This window comes from Candoia aspera, chromosome 1 (assembly GCF_035149785.1).
Source record: "Candoia aspera isolate rCanAsp1 chromosome 1, rCanAsp1.hap2, whole genome shotgun sequence".
Classification (NCBI taxonomy): Eukaryota; Metazoa; Chordata; class Lepidosauria; order Squamata; family Boidae; genus Candoia; species Candoia aspera.
In genome coordinates, this window is record NC_086153.1 from 328,826,438 (window position 1) to 328,849,218 (window position 22,781).

Below are 22,781 nucleotides of genomic sequence, written 5' to 3' on the forward strand. Positions count from 1 at the left end.
CTTCTATCTAAAACCCTCTGCCCCTTGCTTTGTTCACATTTGAATAACATTGGACTTCAGCTTCTCTGAGAGTACAGTTTGAAGAAGCAGGATAGAAAGAGTATTGATGCTTTTTGAACTTAACTGTTGGAGAAAACTCTTGAGAATTCCATGAACAGCCAAGAAAACAAATAAACGGACCATAGAATAAATAAATTCAGAGTTCTCATTTGAGGCACAAATGATCCAGCTCAAATTATCATAGTTTGGACCCATTATGTGAAAACCCAGATCCTTTGAGAAGAACATAATACTGGGAAAGATGGAAGGAAAGAGAAGAGGATGACCAGCAACAAGAAGATGCACTCAGTTACAATGGTGATGGGTGTACTGTTGGGAGATCTAAAGGGCCAAGTTGGGGATAAATCATCCTGCAGGTCTATCTAACTGGTTGCTAGGAGCTGAACCAACTTGATGGCACATAATGAATTAAATCAATCAATAGCATCAGCAAGCACTGCTTGGGCGAATTTATTCAGGAGAAGTTGCAAAGATCATAGTGATCTGACTCATAGTCTCTAGATGTCCTTGAATTGTGTATTTCAACATCTTAAAGATGGAGCAAAGATAGATGATGAGAGGAGAGGAGAGGAGAGGGAAAAATAGATATAGACAGATGGTAGGTAGGTAAGTAGGAGACAGATGAAAGAAAAAAAGAAGGAGAGCATCCCAAGGGTGACTAACAATTAAAATTAATGTACCCAAACATCATACAAAGGCAATTACAAATAAAGGGGTTATACAACATAAAGCAAGCAGAATCAGCAGCTACATTAAAACATCAAAAAAGATTTATGTTCTCTGCAAAACAAATGCCTTCCTAAATTAGGTCTTAACCAATTGGCCCATGGCCATCTAAAAGGGTACCAGCCCAGTTTCCCGAAACAAGAAGTTCCACAATTCAGGTGTAGCTTTTTCATGTTTTGATCACAACTGGCAGAAAGTTCTCAGATCATAAATCTCTGGGAAGAGGCCACCCTAAAACAATCTGGTCCTGATCATTTAGGGTAAGGGAAGGCCACATTTTTCTAATTGTTTCATTTTGTTTGAGTTTTCATAGGATCTGCAAGGACTGCAAAGGATGTGGCAATGAAGCAGCCATGTCACTGAAGAGGGTAACAACAGCATTTTAGGGTTTTTTTTACCTATTAGATTTTTATCACTGCCCATCTCCCACCCCCACCCCCACCCCCCACATAGTTCATGTTATGTGTGCATTTTGGAAGCTAAAGGAAATAGGATACAATAAGCCTAGTGGAGGCTTCATATTCTTATTTTAGTCTTTATATCATCAAAAGCCCACCCAGAATGACACAAAACATCACTATTTTGCTTTTGGATTTCTGCCTAGGATTCAGATCCACAGTATAGCCATAAAGCCCACATGAACAATGATGCTGCTGATTCAATATCAGAAAGTGGAAAAGGGCTTGGTTACAAGGGACAGAACCTTAGGAACCAAAATATATTTAAGAGTAGCTTAGATGACTACATCAAACTTGATTAACATCACCCATATTAAAACAGAGAAAAACGTAGTGTAATGGTTGCCTAACTTAAAGTATTCTCAGACTCACAAGCAAGAGCTTGAATCAAATCTGGTTTATTTAAGAATAGTATGCAAGTACAAAGAAAGCTGAGAATGAGCAAAAGCGCGCCAAATACAAACTAAAAACCCTCGGTGCCAATGTAAGCCCTCCCCTCGTACAACTGTTTCAAATTCCCCATCCCAGGTGCTCCTAATGAGTTCTGCTAATCAACAGGTAAAAAGGACCTTGAACACAAACGATAACCCAAACACATTCCATCCCAACGAAGAAAGATAGAAAGCCTGGTACAAGGTCTCCCAGCAGCTCCCTCCCACGTCAGCACCATGGCATGCAAAACGTTACGATGTACATTAAACATTGCAATGACGAACATGACATACTGCCCCCCCCCAAAATGCAGAAGAAAATCCCAATAAAATGTAAGAGAAAAAGGAACAGTCAAGCTGCAGGTTTCAAAGGGTAAGCCAGATGAAAGCGGCAAATTAAATCAGGAGCATTGACGTGGCGAGCAGGCACCCACTCAGGGTGGGGGAAGTGTTTCCAATGAACTAGGTACTGGAGGGAGTTGCGAATCTTGCGGGAGTCGACGACCTCTTTGATTGCAAAGTGCTGCTGGCCATCGATCATGATCAGAGCAGGTGGAGGAGGTTGGGGGTGCCAGTGGGTGGAGTGGTGGACTGGCTTGAGTAAGCTGCAATGGAAAACAGGATGTAAGCGTTTCAAATTGTGGGGCAAGTCTAGCTTGACATAACAGGATTGAGAAGAGCAACAATGGAGAATGGCCCGATGAATTTAGGGGCAAGCTTCTTTGAAGGTTGAGGGGATTTTATAAACTTAGTAGAAAGATAAACCTGATCCCCAATTTTGAAGGTGTGCTGCAGAGAATGGTGTTTGTTGGCGTAGAGTTTGTAGGTAGCTTGAGCATCGCTCAGAGCTTGCCTAATTATCGGCCAGGAATCAGCAAGCTGAGCAGCCCAATCGTGAGCCGAGCAGGATGTAGAAGGGGGTTCTGGCAATTCAGGGATGGGAACAAAGTCCTGGCCGAAAACAACCTGGAAAGGGGTTTGTCTGGTACTCTGGTGAACAGCGTTGTTGTAAGCCACTTCGGCAAAGGGCAGCAATTCGACCCAATTGTCCTGATGGTAGTTGGTGTAGGAGCGAAGAAATTGCTCCAGGGTTGAGTTAAGAATTTCAGTAGATCCGTCCGTCTCCGGATGCGATGCCATTGACAATGCCTGTTTGGTGCCAATTAATTTCAAAAAGGACTGCCAAAATTGCGAGGTAAATTGTGTGCCGCAGTCAGTCACCAAATGGGAGGGGCAGCCATGGAGATGGTAGATGTGGAACAGAAAGAGGCAAGCCAGCTGCTGAGCAGAAGGCAGGGAGGCGCATGGAATAAAATGGGCTTGTTTTGAGAAAAAATCTTTTACAACCCAAATGACAGTTTTCTTTTGACTGGGTGGGAGATCAAAGATAAAGTCCATAGAGATCTCAGCCCATGGACGAGATGGGCTGGCAACAGGCTGGAGAAACCCTTGCAGTTTCCCCATTTTTCGTTTTGACATGGCACAAACAGGGCAAGAAGCAATATAGTCTTTAACATCCCGCCACAGCGAGGGCCACCAAAATTGGCGGCAGACCAAATGCAGGGTTTTGATGAAACCAAAATGGCCCACTAATTTATCATCATGGGAGCATTGTAACACCAAAACACGCAAGGTTTCAGGCAGATAAAGGCAGTGGCCCACCCATGCGAGATCATCCTTGAAGGAAACTTTGTCTCGATTAGCCAGCAACCAAGTGTCAGATTTCACTGCCTGGAGAAAGTCCGTTTGCAATTGACAAGGGAGCGGTGCTCCTCGTTTCTGGGAGGGGGCGGGGCCCTGAGCTGGCGGAGTGTGGGTCTGGCTTCGGGTGACAGCAGCCAGTCCCAATTGTGGCAAAGAGAGAACAGTCCCAACCACTTGAGGGCTTTGGTCAAAGTCCTGAGGCAAGCGGGACAAAGCGTCTGCAAGAAAGTTTTTCTTGCTGGGTATGAACTTCAATTGGAAGTTAAACTGACTGAAAAATTGAGCCCAGTGAATTTGTTTTGGGCTAAGGCGGTGGGGTGTGTGGAGAGCCACTAAATTCCTATGGTCTGTCCAAACTTCGAACGGGCGGGCAGCACCCTCAAGGAGGTGGCACCAAGTTTCTAAAGCGGCTTTTACAGCAAAAGCCTCCTTTTCCCAAACATGCCACCAGCGCTCAGTCTCAAAAAATTTCCTGGATAGATAAGTGCAGGGTTTCAGGATGCTGTCAGAGTCTTTTTGCAACAATATAGCCCCAATAGAAAAGTCAGAGGCATCTACTTGTACTACGAAGGCGCGTTCAGGATCAGGGTGCCTCAAAATAGGCTCTGCGGTAAAGAAAGTCCCTAGTTTTCCTCTCCAGCAGCCTTTGATCTTCACCCAGCTAGACAGGTCAATGGCGGGGGGGGGGGGGTTTCCAGCAACTCACTTCACTGGAAATGTAGCAATGCAAATGGGCAGCCACAAAGAGGCTTTAAAATTCATCATTGCGCCTGTTGGCAATCCCATGGTAATTCTAGGGATCCCCTGGTTAACTTGGCAAAGCCCATATATAAATTGGGAGCACCGGACCATTACATTTAGTGATGGGTTTTACCAAGCCCCTACAGTGGGACGACCCTTAAATGTGGGAGGGGCAAGGGCTGCAATCGCAGCGCCGCGCCCCAGCTTGCCGCAGTTGGAAGGGCTGCTGGACCGCTATCGAGACTTTGCAGACATCTTTGGGGAAATGGAGGCAGACCAGCTGCCACCCCATCGTAAAACTGTGCAATTGAGTTGCTTCCCAACGCGCAACTGCCCAAACCAAAAATTTACCCAATGACTAAGAAAGAACTAGAGGCACTGCACGATTTCATTGACAAAAACCTGTCACGGGGGTTCATTGAGACTGCCAATTCCCCAGTTGGAGCTCCTGTGCTCTTCCAGAAAAAGAAAGATGGAACGCTCAGACTTTGTACGGACTATCGGGGGTTAAATTCAGTCTCCCTATGTAACAAATATCCTCTGCCCCTAATGAAAGACATGTTAGCCCACCTATCAAAAGGGAAAATTTTCTCCAAGCTCGACCTCTGCGAAGCCTACTTTCGCATACACATATGAGCTGAGGATGAGTGAAAGACCGCTTTTAATTGCCCGTTAGGCTCCTTCCAATACAAAGTCCTCCCATTCAGCTTAGCCGGAGCACCTGGAGTGTTCATGCAATTGATTAATGAAGTGTTGCATGATCACTTATTTAAAGGGGTCTTGGTCTACTTGGACGATGTCCTTAACTACTCTGAAAATGAGAAGGAGCATGAACACCTTCTTAAGCAGGTGTTGAAAAAACTTAGGGTGGCCAAGCTGTATGCCAAGCTCTCCAAATGTGAATTCCACAAAACTCGTTAGGAGCACCTGGGATGGGGAATTTGAAACAGTTTTAGGAGGGGGAGGGCTTACATTTGCACCGAGGGTTTTTAGTTTGTATTTGGCGTGCTTTTGCTCATTCTCAGTTTTATGTAATGGTTGCCTATCTTAAAGTATTCTCAGACTTACAAGCAAGAGCTTGAATCAAATCTGGTTTATTTAAGAATAGTATGCAAGTTCAAAGAAAGTTCTGCTAATCAATGGGTAAAAAGGACCTTGAACACAAACAATAACCCAAACACATTCCATCCCAATGAAGAAAGACAGAAAGCCTGGTACAAGGTCTCCCAGCAGCTCCCTCCCAACCGGAACGCGCGTCAGCACCATGGCATGCAAAACGTTACATTAAACATTGCAATGACGAACATGACACTTAGATGCCCATGCAGCCAGAATAGCCTCAGAATCCTAGTTGGAAGGGATATTAGAAGATACCTGGTTTGAAGTTTAGTGAGTTGTTTGAGGAACTCAGAAACTGTCCCTCCAATTTCTTGGCTCAGAGATTTAGTATATAATTTCAAAAGGTAGTTTTGGAGCCTATTTTTCAGGTACAACTAATCTCTGGAGTTTCCCTTCCTGCTTACCTCTTCCTGCTCAAGCAAGGAAGAAAGAATTGCCTTTACCATCTGCTACCTGCATTTTGAAAGGGGCCTTATTTGCCCATTCTTTAATGAGTTTATAGATTCTTTCACAAGTCTGCAGTGAATAATTCATGTCTAAATAAATGTGATCAGATCTGAACATCTCCACTGAATGGCATTCATTCATTCATCCAATTTATATGTCCACCCACTTACCATGACTCTAGGCAGCTAACAATCAACTAAAAATATGCCAAAATATATTTGCCAGAACATAATAATGGTGACATCAGGAACTGCTATGATTAAATATATATCTTGTTAACAAATTATTCAAGGGTTCTGTATTTTAGCTGGGCAGCCTCTCTGTTTTAAACCAAAAATTTGCAGAAGTTTTCCAAAGCCTCAGCTCATAGAAAGCTGGGTACAGGAAGAAGTACCTTAAGTCTAAATGTTGTCCATTACTATTTTCTGAAAAGCAACAGTTCTGAACATCTCCATGAATTCAAGCAATCAAGCAATCAAACCATGAACTGTATTATCCATATTATTGTTTTAACTTATTGCTACTAAAGTCCACCTATAATAATTCGCTTTTAACTATCTGGATGCCAGAAGCTCCTCCAAGATTTTCTGGGGTCAAGGAATTCCAGTTCTCCTATTACTCACCTTCAAATGGCAAAATCAAAAAAAAAAAGGTCCATTTCAGACTTCCAGTGAAGTAATCCTGGAAAGATGGAAGTGGCTATTGAAACAGGAAAGGACTTTCTTCATTGCTTTCAACAAGGAAAATTAGAAACACTGGGCAATATGTTAAAATGAGTGTGTGGCATTCTCAGTAGTGGAGATGGAAGGAGGCTGGCTTGAGTAAAATTGGGCTGAATCCTGGCTTCCATGTTTGGTTTTTTTTTTAGAAAAAAACCTAAATCCTGGAAAATAAGGTATTTTTTTCTGTCCTCTTGCAGAAAGTAAAACAATGTCACTTTATGTTCAAAAGAAACAGGGGAAGTAGGTGTCACCTTAGCTTTGACATCTTTCTTTATTTAGATTTTAACAAGTCTCGGTGCTCTCCTAAAGATCTCAGCAATGCCACTGGAGCTCCCCTCCACTGTTCCTTCCCCAAGAAAAATCATTTGACATGCAGCATTGTGCAGTCAGGTGATCAACATCTCTGAGTCCCTTGCTCAGGTAACATTGTACAAGCAGATGCTTTTTTTCCTAGAGAAGAAACAATCAAAGACATGCACTTGTTGGCTTATGAGACTCTGTCAGAATAGTTCTCTATTTGTTTCTTCTCCAAGATAAAAAAAATAACTGGAAAAGCAAGTAGGGCACCAGGCCCTCTTCCATCTTCATTTATGTCTTCTCCAAGAAAATGCACTTGCACAAACAGAGGGCAGTCCCAGAAACACTGGCTACATCATCACAGAATGCTATGTAATCAGGTATTCCTTCTTGGAGTCAAGACAAGCAATAACCCCAACGGCACTGCTTTGGCTGATGCATGGGAACTACTGCTTTTTATAATAAAAAAGAAAAGAGACAAAGAAATCCCTGCTAACAGCACATTTCAATTCTTTTTGTTCCTCTTTAATTCATCTTCCAGATGTTCGTGAATGTGCTGAGTTAAAGTGAGGCAAATAGTCTGGCACATCACGAGGCTTCTTATATGTTTCCTCTCTATGTTCTCATACTGGAACTCCAAGAAAACATATCTTGGGTGAGAGGAGGACACCTATGTTCTGCAGAATAAATAAAACAGAATAAAGTAAATCAGGATCCAGCTGTCTATGTCCAGCTCACCAATGTTCTGTGATGTTCAAGTCATATTAGGTACTTTTTAATCAGTTTGGAGAAATCTGATAGACCTTCTGGCTTAGTCTCAGACAGTATTGCAGCCTTCCTTCCATATATGGACAAAGCTGAGGAAGGATTGAGGGGTATAAAGGACTACATTTTCTCTCTACATTTCATTTCTGCCTGGGGAAAACTCTGTTTTACTGTTTATAACTCTCATTCCTCTGCTAGAATTTGCTTAGGCAGTTTCACTCGGAGAGCTAGTGAGAGAAACTCAGATTTATTTACTGGGTGTATAGATCAGAGCAAATGTGCTTCTATTAGATTATTGTTTATTATGCATACAATGTCTTCATCACATACAGTATTAAATATGCAGTTGTGAAAACACACACACACTTTTCAACAACACATAATGTTATTCTCAGAAGAGGTTAACCTTGCCAATGAGCTATGCCTATGAGCCTTTCTCCCTCAAAAAGCAAGTGGTCAGAAGGTGGACTGTGATTTTAAATAAGACCTTAATTTTTAAACAGTTTTTGAATATCTTTATTTGAATACCTTCGGCATTGTTTCAGAACAGCTTCTTTATGGCTTGTTATTGGGCCAGCTAGAGGCTGCCTGTGTTTTCCTTTCCTCCATCCCTATTATCATTGCCTTACCAAAGGTAAATGGGTTGCAAGGATCTTTCAGTCTTGAATTTAAATGATGTCATGATGCCAGCCTTGCAAGATAGTCCAGACAAGAAGCCCACCCAGAATTACTAGATCTAACTTTATTGTAAGGTTTTTGTTGTTTATTCGTTTAGTCGCTTCCGACTCTTCGTGACTTCATGGACCAGCCCACGCCAGAGCTTCCTGTCGGTCGTCAACACCCCCAGCTCCCCCAGGGACGAGTCCGTCACCTCTAGAATATCATCCATCCATCTTGCCCTTGGTCGGCCCCTCTTCCTTTTGCCTTCCACTCTCCCTAGCATCAGCATCTTCTCCAGGGTGTCCTGTCTTCTCATTATGTGGCCAAAGTATTTCAGTTTTGCCTTTAATATCATTCCCTCAAGTGAGCAGTCTGGCTTTATTTCCTGGAGGATGGACTGGTTGGATCTTCTTGCAGTCCAAGGCACTCTCAGAATTTTCCTCCAACACCACAGTTCAAAAGCATCGATCTTCCTTCTCTCAGCCTTCCCTATGGTCCAGCTCTCACAGCCATATGTTACTACAGGGAACACCATTGCTTTAACTATGCGGGCCTTTGTTGTCAGTGTGATGTCTCTGCTCTTAACTATTTTATCGAGATTTGTCATTGCTCTTCTTCCAAGGATTAAGCGTCTTCTGATTTCCTGACTACAGTCAGCATCTGCAGTAATCTTCGCACCTAGGAATACAAAGTCTTTCACTGCTTCTACATTTTCTCCCTCTATTTGCCAGTTATCAATCAAGCTGGTTGCCATAATCTTGGTTTTTTTGAGGTTTAGCTGCAAACCAGCTTTTGCACTTTCTTCTTTCACCTTCATCATAAGGCTCCTCAGTTCCTCTTCACTTTCAGCCATCAAAGTGGTATCATCTGCATATCTGAGATTGTTAATGTTTCTTCCAGAGATTTTAACTCCAGCCTTGGATTCCTCAAGGCCAGCTTGTCGCATGATGTGTTCTGCATACAAGTTGAATAGGTAGGGTGAGAGTATACAGCCCTGCCGTACTCCTTTCCCAATCTTAAACCAGTCTGTTGTTCCGTGGTCTGTTCTTACTGTTGCTACTTGGTCGTTACACAGATTCTTCAGGAGGCATACAAGATGACTTGGTATCCCCATACCACTAAGAACTTGCCACAATTTGTTATGGTCCACACAGTCAAAGGCTTTAGAATAGTCAATAAAACAGAAATAGATGTTTTTCTGAAACTCCCTGGCTTTTTCCATTATCCAGCGGATATTGGCAATTTGGTCTCTAGTTCCTCTGCCTTTTCTAAACCCAGCTTGTACATCTGGCAATTCTCGCTCCATGAACTGCTGAAGTCTACCTTGCAGGATCTTGAGCATTACCTTACTGGCATGTGAAATGAGTGCCACTGTTTGATAGTTTGAACATTCTTTAGTGTTTCCCTTTTTTGGTATGGGGATATAAGTTGATTTTTTCCAGTCTGATGGCCATTCTTGTGTTTTCCAAATTTGCTGGCATATAGCATGCATTACCTTGACAGCATCATCTTGCAAGATTTTGAACAGTTCAGCTGGGATGCCGTCGTCTCCTGTTGCCTTGTTATTAGCAATGCTTCTTAAGGCCCACTCAACCTCACTCTTCAGGATGTCTGGCTCTAGCTCACCGACCACACCATCAAAGCTATCCCCGATATTGTTATCCTTCCTATACAGGTTTTCTGTATATTCTTGCCACCTTTTCTTGATCTCTTCTTCTTCTGTTAGGTCCTTGCCATCTTTGTTTTTGATCATACCCATTTTTGCCTGGAATTTACCTCCAATGTTTCTAATTTTCTGGAAGAGGTCTCTTGTCCTTCCTATTCTATTGTCTTCTTCCACTTCCACGCATTGCTTGTTTAAAAATAATTCCTTATCTCTTCTGGCTAACCTCTGGAATTTTGCATTTAATTGGGCATATCTCCCCCTATCACTGTTGCCTTTTGCTTTCCTTCTTTCTTGGGCTATTTCTAGTGTCTCAGCAGACAGCCATTTTGCCTTCTTGGTTTTCTCTTTCTTTGGGATGTATTTTGTTGCCGCCTCCTGAACAATGCTGCCAACTTCTGTCCAGAGTTCTTCCGGGACCCTATCTACTAAGTCCAGTCCCTTAAATCGATTCTTCACCTCCACTGCATATTCCTTAGGAATATTAGTGAGCTCATATCTAGCTGATCTGTGGGTCTTCCCTAATCTCTTTAGTCTGATCCTAAATCGTGCAAGAAGGAGTTCATGATCTGAACTACAGTCAGCTCCAGGCCTTGTTTTTACCGACTGTACAGATGTCCGCCACCTTTGGCTGCAAAGGATGTAATCAATCTGATTTCGGTGTTGTCCATCTGGTGAAGTCCATGTATAAAGCCGTCTCTTAGGTTGTTGGAAGAGAGTGTTTGTTATGCAGAGTGAATTGTCTTGGCAAAATTCTATCAGCCTGTGTCCTGCTTCGTTTTGTTCTCCCAGGCCATACTTACCTGTAATTCGAGGTGTCATTTGACTGCCCACCTTAGCATTCCAGTCTCCTGTGATGAAAATAACATCTCTTTTAGGCGTGTTGTCCAGTAGGTGCTGCAGATCTTCATAGAACTGCTCTACTTCAGCTTCTTCAGCATTTGCGGTTGGGGCGTATATTTGGATCACTCTGATGTTAGATGGCTTGCCCTGAATTCGAATTGAGATCATTCTGTCGTTTTTTGGGTTGTATCCAAGCACTGCTTTAGCCACTTTACTATTAATTATGAAGGCTACTCCATTTCTTCTGTGGTCCTCTTGTCCGCAGTAGTAGATCTGGTGGTCGTTTGATGTGAAGTGGCCCATTCCAGTCCATTTCAGTTCACTGATGCCCAGAATGTCTATCTTTAATCTTGACATCTCACCAATAACCACATCCAATTTGCCCTGGCTCATAGATCTTACATTCCAGGTTCCGATGGTGTGTTGATCCTTAGAACATCGGATTCGCCGTTCACCACCAGCACCGTCGGCCGCTAGCCGTCCTTTCGGCTTTGAGCTAGCTGCGTCATCACGTCTGGGGCTAGTTGAGCTCATCCTCTGTTCCTCCCCAGTAGCATTTTGACCATCTTCCGACCTGGGGGTCTCATCTTCCGATGGTATACCGACATATCTCTGGTTGTACTGATCCATTTAGTTTTCACGGCAAGAATACTGAGGTGGGTTGCCATTACCTTCCCCATGGATCGCATTTAGTCTGACCTCTCTGTCATGACCTTCCCGTCTTGGGTGGCCCTTCACGGTTTAGCTCATGGCATCATTGAGGTGCTCAAGCTCCAGCACCACAACAAGGTAACGATCCTTTGCTGAAGATTGTAAGGTTACATTAACAGAATCTTGCAAGTCTGAAAGTACATTTCTCCCCCCTCACCTTTATAGTCCAAAAAACTAAGGAGGTCCTTTCTAAGATGTTTGCCACACCTCCATTCCTTCTGTGGGATCAGCTGCCTCTTATCTGACCATGGTCTAGTCTGCGGCTCTTCCTCCTGTCTCCTAAGGTCATTCCCACATACCGTTACACAAGAAGACATATTTCATTACATAACTTTACCACTATCCCAAAACCCAACAAGGCCAAAGGGGATGAGTGAATAAAAGCATTATATTGTTCTCTGATTTAAGTGCTTTTAGAGCACTTTGCCTTGCTTTGAGCAAACAATGCTTCTCCAGGTTTAGGTTCTCTCCCAGATTTAGGACTTTTAAGGATGGAGAGAGCAGAAAAAGACATGTCTAGGTGTGGATTTGTTAACATCTGCTAGAAGCTGGCCACAATATTCCACTGGAAAAGACTAAATGCAGCTCTCTCCAATCTTGCTCAGAGTATTGCTGTCTCTTTCAATACCTTTAGGAAATCTCACAAGTCTTTGGGCAAGGCCCGGGAACAGCTACATAAAACTTCTTCCAATGTAGCCTAGCCATAGTGTGTAATTGGCAGTTGTCACACTGGGTGCTCCAGCTAATGGTCTTCCCACTAGGTGACACTCCTAAGTAGGTGGTTTTGTCTGGCTGGGCAACAGCTTCCAAGGGTTTTCTCTTTGGATTGGATTGAAGAGAACTCAGCATCTGTCCTCTGCATTTGTTTCCTGCAGGAGCACTGGGGAATGCCAAGAAAGATTTCAGGCTGGAACCATGTATCATGTAAATCTAGCAGTGCCTTTGAACAATGCCTCTAAAAATAGGAACAAAGCACTATTCATTGCATTTGTTTTTCTCACAGCAAAGCTCCAGAATTGGGTATTTTTAATAGACTGCTCTGTGAAGTGAATGACCAAAATTATCTTGATCACAGCTTGACTTCTGCAAAAGGTTTTGCAAATTTGTTTTCCCATTCCCTAAACAGTGCCAGATTCTATTGCATCAGGCACCAGTGAAACCAATTAGGAACACACAAAGATCCCAATTGGCACAGGAAGTTCTTGGAGAACCACTGACAGCTTTTGCATCTGAAAGGTTTCTTGGAGTAAGCATTTCTGTAGAAGGGACAGGAAGCATCATTTCCCTCTCCATCCAGAGAGTTGTCTTCCTCTGCTTCCTCTGGAGCAGTGTTTTTCAAACTTGGCAACTTTAAGATGTGCGGACTTCAACTCTCAGAATGCTGGCTGGGGAATTCTGGGAGCTGAAGTCCACATATCTTAAAGTTGCTAACCACTGGCCTAGAGGATTGGTGATGAACACTGTGGTTCAGTACAGTATGGGAAGTCTACAGCGGTGTTTTTCAAACCTGACAACTTTAAGGTGTGTGGACTTCAACCCTCAGAATTCCCCAGCCCTCATGCTGTCTTTAAAGTTGCCAAGTTTGAAGAATGCTGGTCTAGAGGAAAGGATTTAACTGTGCCTACAGGGGCATCCTCAGGCAGTTCAAGCATCCATTTGGGCAATTTCTGTTCCAAGTAGCTATACCTTGTGTTCAAATTGATGCTTTTGCCCTGGTACAATGTTCTTTCTCAAATCAGCCCACTCCTCTGAGTGGAAGAAGATTTAATAACAACAGCTTGCATTTACTATAAATAAGGGGGGGCAGGGGGGGAAGTAATGGCAAATCACTTCCATATCACTTCCAAGAAAAGTACCTGGAGAAGTCAAGTTCAACTCAAATCTGAAGACTTACATAATATCCTTAGCATGTGTTCAATCACTTTAAAAGTTTCTAGTCCTTAATGAAAGAAGACAGCAATGGAATAAATCTTTGTCAAATATCAGGCTTGTTTGTTTTGTGTTTCTTCAGATAAAGGGAGAACTTTATCTAAGACTTCAACTTCCAATCTCTCTTCCCTTGGAATGGCTTGCCCCCACCCCCAGCTCCCACCATATTTCCTTTTGCAGGACACTACCACTATCCTCCCCTCTTTTTACCTCTGCTACCTAATCTTCTATCTAGTCCCCCCCACACACACACACACACACACTCACCCAATACCAGTCCCAGAACTCAGCCAAGATGGATGAGTCCCTCTCCTGTCCCCAATTTCAACCAGTCAATAATCAACAATAACAGTAGCAGAACAACTCCTGTCCACCTCTACTGTTCAAACAACCTACCCCATCAGCTGCAAACTGGCTCTCACCCAATGGAGGTTAGTGGGGAGCAAGGGTCTTCCTGTTTCCTGACTCCAGAGAAAGGGTGCTATTCCACAGACTTCCACTAGGGGTCAGTTCTTTATCTCCCTCCTCCAGAGTTCCTCCATTTGTTTTTTCTCCTCTCCATTGGAGTAGACTTCCAGGCAGTCCAGGGAATGGGACACATCTCCCTGCCCCATCCTTTCCCAACACCCTGGCAAAACTGACTGCAGATAGTGATCTCTGCAGTAGCAATGGCAGGTCTAGCAATCTCCTTGAGCCTATGTAATAATCACAAGCTTGATCTCTGAAGCTCCCAGTTCTCAGTCCATCCCATGACTACATAGCCTTTCCAGGACTTGACTGACTTCACCCAGCCTCACCTGTCCTTTCCACCAACTGGCAGTGTAGTATCTCCAGGCTTGCATACTCACCAGCCAGCCCCGCAGGCCACTTGAACTCTCCAGAAGACCTCCAGCCTGTGTTCTAAGCCTGGCCCAGTCCTCAGAAAAGGAGGGTAGCTTTTCAACTTTACCTTCCTCCACCATCTGCAGCAGAGCTGTTAGTGGCTGTTGATAGCTGCTAATTGTCTAGCTGTTGGGCAACTCTGAGGATTACAACCCCAGCTGGTGCTTCAATAACACTCCAAAGAAGCAGCAACTCACACACACACCATCACTTGATGCCATCTTAAAACCCATGTTAGTATATGTGTTAAAAAACAGAACTAAGTTAAAGAAGTTCTAGTTGCAGCTGTTGAATAGATTTAAAGTAATTATTAAACAATAGTTGGTCTAGTATAATTATACCCTTGTGTGCCCATTCTTTCCAGTAAAATGTTTTACCACCAATTTTAAGAGTAGAGTTATTCCAGAGAGTTAAGTATTCATGAGATCCTATATCAGAATTAAACCTATCACCTAACGGGGCCCCAATACATCTTACTGCTAGCAAAGTTAGAAACACTACATTAATCCTGATCAACTTTGTATTTAACAGCTGCCAAGATTTAAATGGGTAAGTTCAGTAACTTTCCAATGTAGCCCATAGTGGCAATTTGTCAAAAAGTAAAAGAAAAAAAAAATCTTTCCAGTAGAATATTGATACTAAAATATAAGCCCAGCGATCTTTCTGAAAATCTGAAAGATTAAAACCACAATCTGTCATAGCAAAGGTAAAGGTTTCCCTTGACATTAAGTCCAGTCGTGTCCGACTTTAGGGGGTGGTGCTCATCTCTGTTTCAAAGCCAAAGAGCCGGCGTTTGTCCATAGACACTTCCATGGTCATGTGGCCGGCATGACTGAACAGAACGCCGTTACCTGCCCACCGAAGCAGTACCTATTAATCTACTCACATGTGCATGTTTTCGAACTGCCAGGTTGGCAGGAGCTGGGACTAGCAACAGGAGCTCACCCCGTCACCCAGATTCAAACCGCCGACCTTCCGATCAGCAAGCTCTGCAGCTCAGCGGTTTAACCCGCAGCGCCACCGCATCCATCATACAATCTGTCATAGATAAATATAATTTAGAAAGAAAGATTCTGGGCATCCCAAATAAATTTTCTCAAAGCCTATCAATTTGATCAAAATATTTTTTTGAAATAAACATGGGTATTGCTCTTAAAACACATAAAAGCTTAGGAATTATACTCATTTTAATTATATTTATTTTACCCCAACAAGTCAAAGGTATTTTACACTGACTATCAGGATTTGATGCAATTTGTTCCAACACAGTAGACATATTAACTTGGACAAATTTTGAAATATCTTTAGGAATATAAATCCCTAAATATTTCACATGAATGTATTTTGGTAAAAGGTGTGCCTAAAGCCTGAGATTTAATCAGGGGTGTCTGTTGCATGTAAAAAAGGTAGGGCTTCAATTTTACCATTATGGCCACCATCTTGACTTCTTTTTATCAACCCCCCCCCCCTCCCCATGGGCACTTCTGGAATTAAGATGGATGTTCCATGGTTGGACGCCTTTCCCATGACCAGGATCTGCACCCTACTGTCACAACACAGAAGGGTGGTGGTATCCTGTGCCAGGCAAGAATGAAATTTCTTGGCTCACTTTTCAGGGCTTTTTTGGCACTTCAGGGATGGGAATGGAAGCCTCTAGGAAGAACTTGCCCCTGTTTCTAATCTTCAGACTTCCACCACCCCAAACACAGCTCAAAATGGCCAAATTTCAGTTGTGTGATGGATACTATTTGGCTACCAGATTTTTGGCAACATGATCTTGGCATGCTGGAAGAGTTGGGGCCACCCTTGGCTTGCCGGTTTTGGGTGTCTCCTTGCAACCCCCCAGGATTTCAAAACCAATGTTCTGTAACATGGAGATGATCAAACCAAACCAAACCAGCCCAATCCAGTGGATTATGTAGACAGCTGTAATGGAATGTGAGGATGACCTTGGAAGATGGGGGGAAGAGATGCTGCCTAAGGGAACAATCTGATAAAAGGGGGAGGAGCCCACAACTGAGTAAATGGCAGAGAAAGCAGCTTAAAAAGGACCCGCCAGACAAGAAAACATGACCAGATGAGCTCATTCCACTTTATTGTTAGGCTACATTAACAGAATCTTGCAAGTCTGAAAGTATAAACCTCCAGCCGTCCCTATTTACTGCCTAGCCAGTTACAGCGGATCCTTTCTAAGTTTCTTTCTCTGCCCATTACTCAGTTGTGGACTCCTCCCTCTTCTATCAGATCGTTCCCTAGGCAGCATCTCTTCCCCCCATCTTCCAAGGTCATCCTCACATTCCATTACAAAGGCAGAGGGAATGGCCTTGAAGGACAGGAGGAAGAGCCATTGCCAGGGCAACAGTTAGATAAAAGAAACCTCATGCCAGGGCAGAACTGTAACGAGAGTAAACATCTCAGACAAGCCCCTCCCTAGTTCACACAAACAAAAAGGGAGGAAGGAAGTGGGGAGGCACATTCAGACTTGCAAGATTCTGTTACTGTAACCTTATAATAAAAGTAGCATTTGTCTACATGACTTTGATTTCCTAGTCTGGTTTATGTTGAACGGCTGACAGATTATCTACCTGCATGCTAGAAGGAAATCTGACCATCATGCAATCAGGTGACCACTGTAAAAGTAAGGAAGATAGAATGCATGCATGGGAGTGTTTTAAAATAAAGAGAAATAAAGAAAAGGATTAGCAGAGCAGCCACCCATCAAGAAAATATTACTTTGATCTCTTCTCCTCCAAATTGTCTTCAAATGTTGGCTACTGCCTGCAAAAGAGGTTTAAAGGGGCTGCTTTTTTTTCCCTTTTACTGGTAATCCAATCTTGCTCAGCATTAGCCGAGTGAGTGGAGCAGCATCAGGTTGGCAGGTGACTGATGGTGAAGGAGGACCAGGCTTGACTTCAGCAAACCAACAGCAGACAAGCTGAAAGAGGAAGCAGCACCCAGCAGCCTCACCACTCCGGTAGAGATGCTGAGAGCTTACAGCCAGCTGGTAAAGGACCATCCATCCCCCACCCCTGCCCCCCAGGCACAGACTGCGAAACCGCAAAGTCAAGGCTGTGGCAGCAGTTCAGAACAGTAGCTGACAGCACCAGAAGCCAAGTAACGAGAAGGTGGCTGAAGACTTTGTTAGAAGCTCAGGCAACAAAGGAGAAGAGAGCCTGTTCATAGCCCTCTTTGGAAATCAGAGAGGCATTTTAGTATAACAGTGAGCCAGTGCAGCTCATACAGCAGTGATATTACTTGGGTGACTCATGTAGTGATAGGTCTTAAGGCTGAGGTTAGGAAATAAGTAAGTTGGTTAAATCTTTATATAATAAAAGCCTCCCTGAAAACACAGGGAAGATCACAACAGTGTTTTTGTTGGTGGTCTGTACCGTTTCTCAAAAGAAGCCCGTGACAGGACATTTTGCAAGTAGTAGAGGAAATGTAAAATGTATCAGTTATATCTATGTATGAAATATTGGAGCCTCATTCTGAAGTCATTGTCCCAGTAAAAAGCAATTCCGAAAACAGAGTCTGAGGGAAATGGCTCCTTAAAATTTCCAAGACTAGTTCATGGATTCCATCTTCCCCATCCTGTGGACTCCCACTCCCATTCCTGCCACAGCTTTTTTAAAGTGGGAATATTGAAGCAAGCATGACACCGTTGAAAGGTGCCCCAATTATATAAAAGTATTTTGGAGCAAATCTGCATAACAAAAGTATCCACAAATAGCTTTAGTGCTGAACTACTTGAAGCTTAAAAGAATATCTGTTAATTGATTACCACTTTCTCTGCCCTAATTATATTTCTCTTCTTTCCACACAGAGTGAAGAGCTTTTACTTCCGAAGTGCATTTTCTATCTCCCCTTCTTCAAAATCTGCCTACTGTTCTTGTTATTATTGTTAACTATATTTGATACGTTCTTTGTTAATAACCACAGGAAAAGGGAGGAAAGGGTTAAAATTGAAAGATTATGAAACCTGTTACTGATGTTTGAGTCGTTGGCACGGGATTAGGAATGCTTTTCCTTCCAGTATCCAAATAGGTGTTGCCATAGGGTGTGGGTATGTGCATGTGCATGTCCATGTGGGTAGGCATGCATGTGGTGCTAACAGTGGCAGAACTGCACAAGTTTTCCATACCTCTGTGTTACCCTTTGCATTGGGATCCACTGTATTTGCTAGGGATCTGCATCAGAACTGGGCCATTTTGAGACCAATCCTTTGGCAAGAAAGTGGGATTCTCCATGAAATATTCAGACATCAATTTAGACCCTCCTGAAATTATGTACCTCGAGGGGGTTGAAGACAGGTAAACAGTGACTAGTTTCACAAAGCATATTAGACAAGACTGAAATGAGACTGGGTTGCTTGTGGCTCAGCAGTGAGAGAATGTAATTATTATTTTAGCATGTTACACGAATTAGACCATCCCATTAAGCCTCAGTAGGATTTATTGTGCTGGGCATAGCATGCTATGTGAATACAGGAACTGTGCTTGTTTTAAATAAGGGTTAGGGTAGGGTTTCTCGACCAGGGTTCCATGGAACCCTAGGGTTCCGGAAGAGGTCACTAGGGGTTCCCTGGGAGATCATGATTTATTTTAAAAAATTATTTCAATTCAGGCATCTTCACATTAAAGAGGTAAGTTTCATTCTTTATTTTTAGTTTAAGAACATTGTTAATGCATATATGCAGGCCTACACATGAAACAAATATAATAATTTTGTAACTTCTGGCCTATATTTGAGCCTGAATGTGCAGGGGTTCCCCGAGGCCTGGAAAATATTTCAAGGGTTCCTCCAGGGTCAAAAGGTTGAGAAAGGCTGGGTTAGGGTTAGCATAGTATGTGAGCTGACCCCACAAATTTCCTAAGACATATATGAAAATACTAGGCTAGAAAGGAAAGAAGAAAATAGAAGAACTGAGTGACTAATAATTCTGGGTTTTCATTCATTTATTGCAGTAATTGTTCTGCCTCCCAAACCAAGGAATCTGGGCAGTATCAAGCAGCAATAAAAATTATCTATCAGTAATACTTCATAGTTAAAACAAGATTAAAAGTAAAATAACCCTAACAAGATGGCGCCCAAAACACATTCCTAAGCATCGAACAGCTTTTGAAAAGAAAGGTTTTCTACTTCTTTCAGAATGGCAGAAGTGAGGAGGCTAGACTGGTTTTTGCAGACAGCATGTTTCATAATATGGGGTAACCACTGAAAAGGTCCCCCTTTTAATCCATGCTCCTCTCACATTATGCCATGGTGGAATTCTCAGCAGATCCTTTCTAGATGCTCTCACAGGGCAAGCACACTCACCTACATTATGCCCCATTGGGTAATTTAGTAAATCAGACATGATTTACCAGAGATTTCCAGACTTTGAGGGAGGATGTTAGTCTTACAATACGAGTAGCAACTCTTTTTAACCTTTGGATACTGTGTGTTTTAGTATTGGCATTCTGGGGTTCTAAGGACTACAACAGTCATGGCTGGTGATGTGCAATATCACCAAATACAATATTTTCACCTTGGTTGCATTTAATTTTTTTAGGGCTTTAGATTGTTTTATAGAAAACAGATGGGTTATACCTCAGAGAACACTGACATACCTGGAACTGCAATGCAGGGATCCACTATCCAGAGATCTGGATCTAAGGCCATTCAAAGGTTAAGTCCTAACTTTCCAGACTCAGTGTTCTGCCCAACTTAGTATTCCTGTCTAGGGTTATTGCTTCTTATGTCAAATGAATCCTTCCTTTTGTGAATGATAGGTAGCAGTTTAAGTGAAGTCCTTTATGGCTCTTTCCAAATAATTAGAATGGCATTAGTCCAGAAGATCTAATGGTGGTGCCTCAAACTTAGGCAGGATTCTGACAGTTTCAGAAAAAAAGATGAAAACAGCTAAATTCCCTTCAGAATAAATTGATAAATAGGACCCAGGTGAGATATCAGCTAATAACTGGGGGAAAACAAATTTTAGGCAGAGGAATAAGATTGAAGCATTATTTGATGATGATAGGAGACATCTGACACATGGAACCATTCAAGAGTTGTATCAACTGTCATAATTAACAGATGGTCTTTGAAAGTGAGTCAGGCATTGCATCGATCTTCATTTAAGCATTCAGGTTTAACAACCAGTTGTGCAACATCCATTAAAAGACCATATTTTTTAGAGTGTCTTTGCCCCACTGTGCCCCCATCAAATCAACCTAATTAAATTTAATTTTCAATTAAATCAGTGAAGGCATGATAAGCAGTTGATGCCTGATTCTTGGTAAGTCTTGGCCCCAAAGGAATTTATGTATGAAGCAAAGGTCAGCAACCTAAGGCACTCCAGATATTGCTGACTTACAATTCCCTGCATCCCTGGAAGGCATGGCCAATAAACTCCCAGGGATGCTGGTAGTTGCAGTTCAATAAATCTGGAAGGCTACAAGTTGCCAGCCTTGTATATAAGGAATGTCCACTTAGAGATGATTTTTACCTAGGAGCTCTAGGTTCTGACCTTGTCTCTGACAGTTTGGTCTAGTGGTTAAGGCTCCAGGCTAGAAACCAGGAGACTGAGAGTTCTAGTCCCACCTGAGGCATGAAAGCTGCCTGGGTATGTTTTTAGGCACAGTATGTTCTCTGCCTTGAGTTATTTATAAAAATAATAAAGGTGGGATAGAAAAATAAATAAATAAATACAAACATACATACATACATACATACATTGCATGGCCTGCAGAAAAACCAAAAGTAAACACTCAGTTGAGCAAATGCTCAAATCATGGTTAGTTCCATAGTGTATGTATGGGATAAGCCCAAGCACTGAAAAAAGACTTGGAGCTCACTATATGTTCAAATTTCTTACTTTCCATCAGGACCAGCCCTACCATTAGGCCAATGCTCTCACTCAAGGCACTAGGCCTTGTCCAGTTGTCACTGCTTTTCCATTAAATGTTTGCTCAAGTGCCCGCTGCTGAGTGAATTTAACAAAAACGATATTGTGATCAATACTGATGGCACTTGCTAATCAGCTCTACAGGATGAAAGACCATCCTGGTCCAGGAACTAAATCTTTCCTGTTCAAGGGCTCAGCTTGACAAATGATCCAGTTGGAAAGCTATACTTTCTAAAGACTCTGAAGGAGTACAGTGAGGAGGGAAAGCTCTGCCTTGCTCCAATAGTGAGGTGTGCAGAAGGATGAGACGTGATGCATTAGAGGTGCAAGAAGGAAAAACTGCCAAGCCCACCAGGAGACAAAAGGCCACCATCTGTGATTTTTGTGCACTGCCATTCTCACTAACCTACCCTGTGGAGAGATTTGACAGGACCCTGGAGATGATCTGAATGGATGTCACAAGTGCAGATTAATATGTTCACTCAGCCAATTCACCTGGGATTAGAAACAGCTGTGGCAAAAGGCAACAGTGTGCTGGCATTTCCATGAAACAACTGCTGAAGCTTTTGCTCTCTTAAAATAAAAGAATGAGTCTCCAGCTGTCACAGTGATGGAGAAAATAAAATTCCCCAAAGGCTGAGTACAGGCAACTGGTTTAGCATATAGACACATTGAGGTAGGAACCACAGACAAGAAAGAAAGAGTGGGCCTCCTTTAGCTTGGGATCAGAATGATTACTTGGAGAAGGACTTTTGATTATCACTTCTGTGATGTGGGCACAATGGGGGAATTGCCATGTCATCTTGATGTCAATCAAAAAGCAGCCAAGACCTTGCAAGCAATCATTGTGATTGTGTGCAAATTAAACTGAGATGGAAGAGGTCTTGGAGATTAGACTAGGCTGTGTTCAAGAAATGGAAACATTCATTGCCAAACAAAAAAGATGTTGCTGGATATAGGAAAGGGCAAATCAGTGGAAAGCTGGCTCATTTCAGAGCTGCATGTATTCACATGCAATTCAGTCTTATCTGTGATGGTCTGTGGGAAAAACCTTAGGAGAGTAGGCCAAGAGACAACTATGGTTGCCCTGTTGGATGATCTGTATCAGGGAAAGAGAGAATGCAATTCTATTACACTTAGTGGATTGCTCAGCTATTTTTGAGACCACTGAGCACAGTCTCTTACTGGGTTGTCTCTGCAGGATGGGGGTAGGGGGCACTGTTTTGCAATGGTTTTGTTCTCCTTTCAGAGACAATCACAACAGGTAGCAGTGGAATGTTAGAAAGAGCATGTTATACTTAGAGCTATTCAATAGCTGCAGCATATGAGGTGCTGGGAGAGGCCTGTCTCATTTATAGACTGATAGCACATAGCTCTATTATCTGAATCCATCTGTGCAAGTCTTGGGCCAGACATGGGATGCAATGTTAGGCTTAATGGGGACAGTTCCATTCCCTCTAAACAGGTAGGAAGTATCAGAGTGCCCATAGAACCATCACTGTCATTAGTGGTTCAAGTGGCTGCAGTGTCCAGGAATGCATTTTTATCAGGAAATACTGGGACTAAAAGGGAACATCATGTTTGGAGCAGGACAGAGACTGGCAAACTGCCCAAGAAGAACTCTACTGCTACATTAGCTAGACTTCCCTTGGTTTGTTTGGTGGTTCCTGCCTAGGTGTGCCATAGAGATAAGAGAAGGGATGGGGATGTGAAAGCTTCAGGTAGTGCAAATGCAAT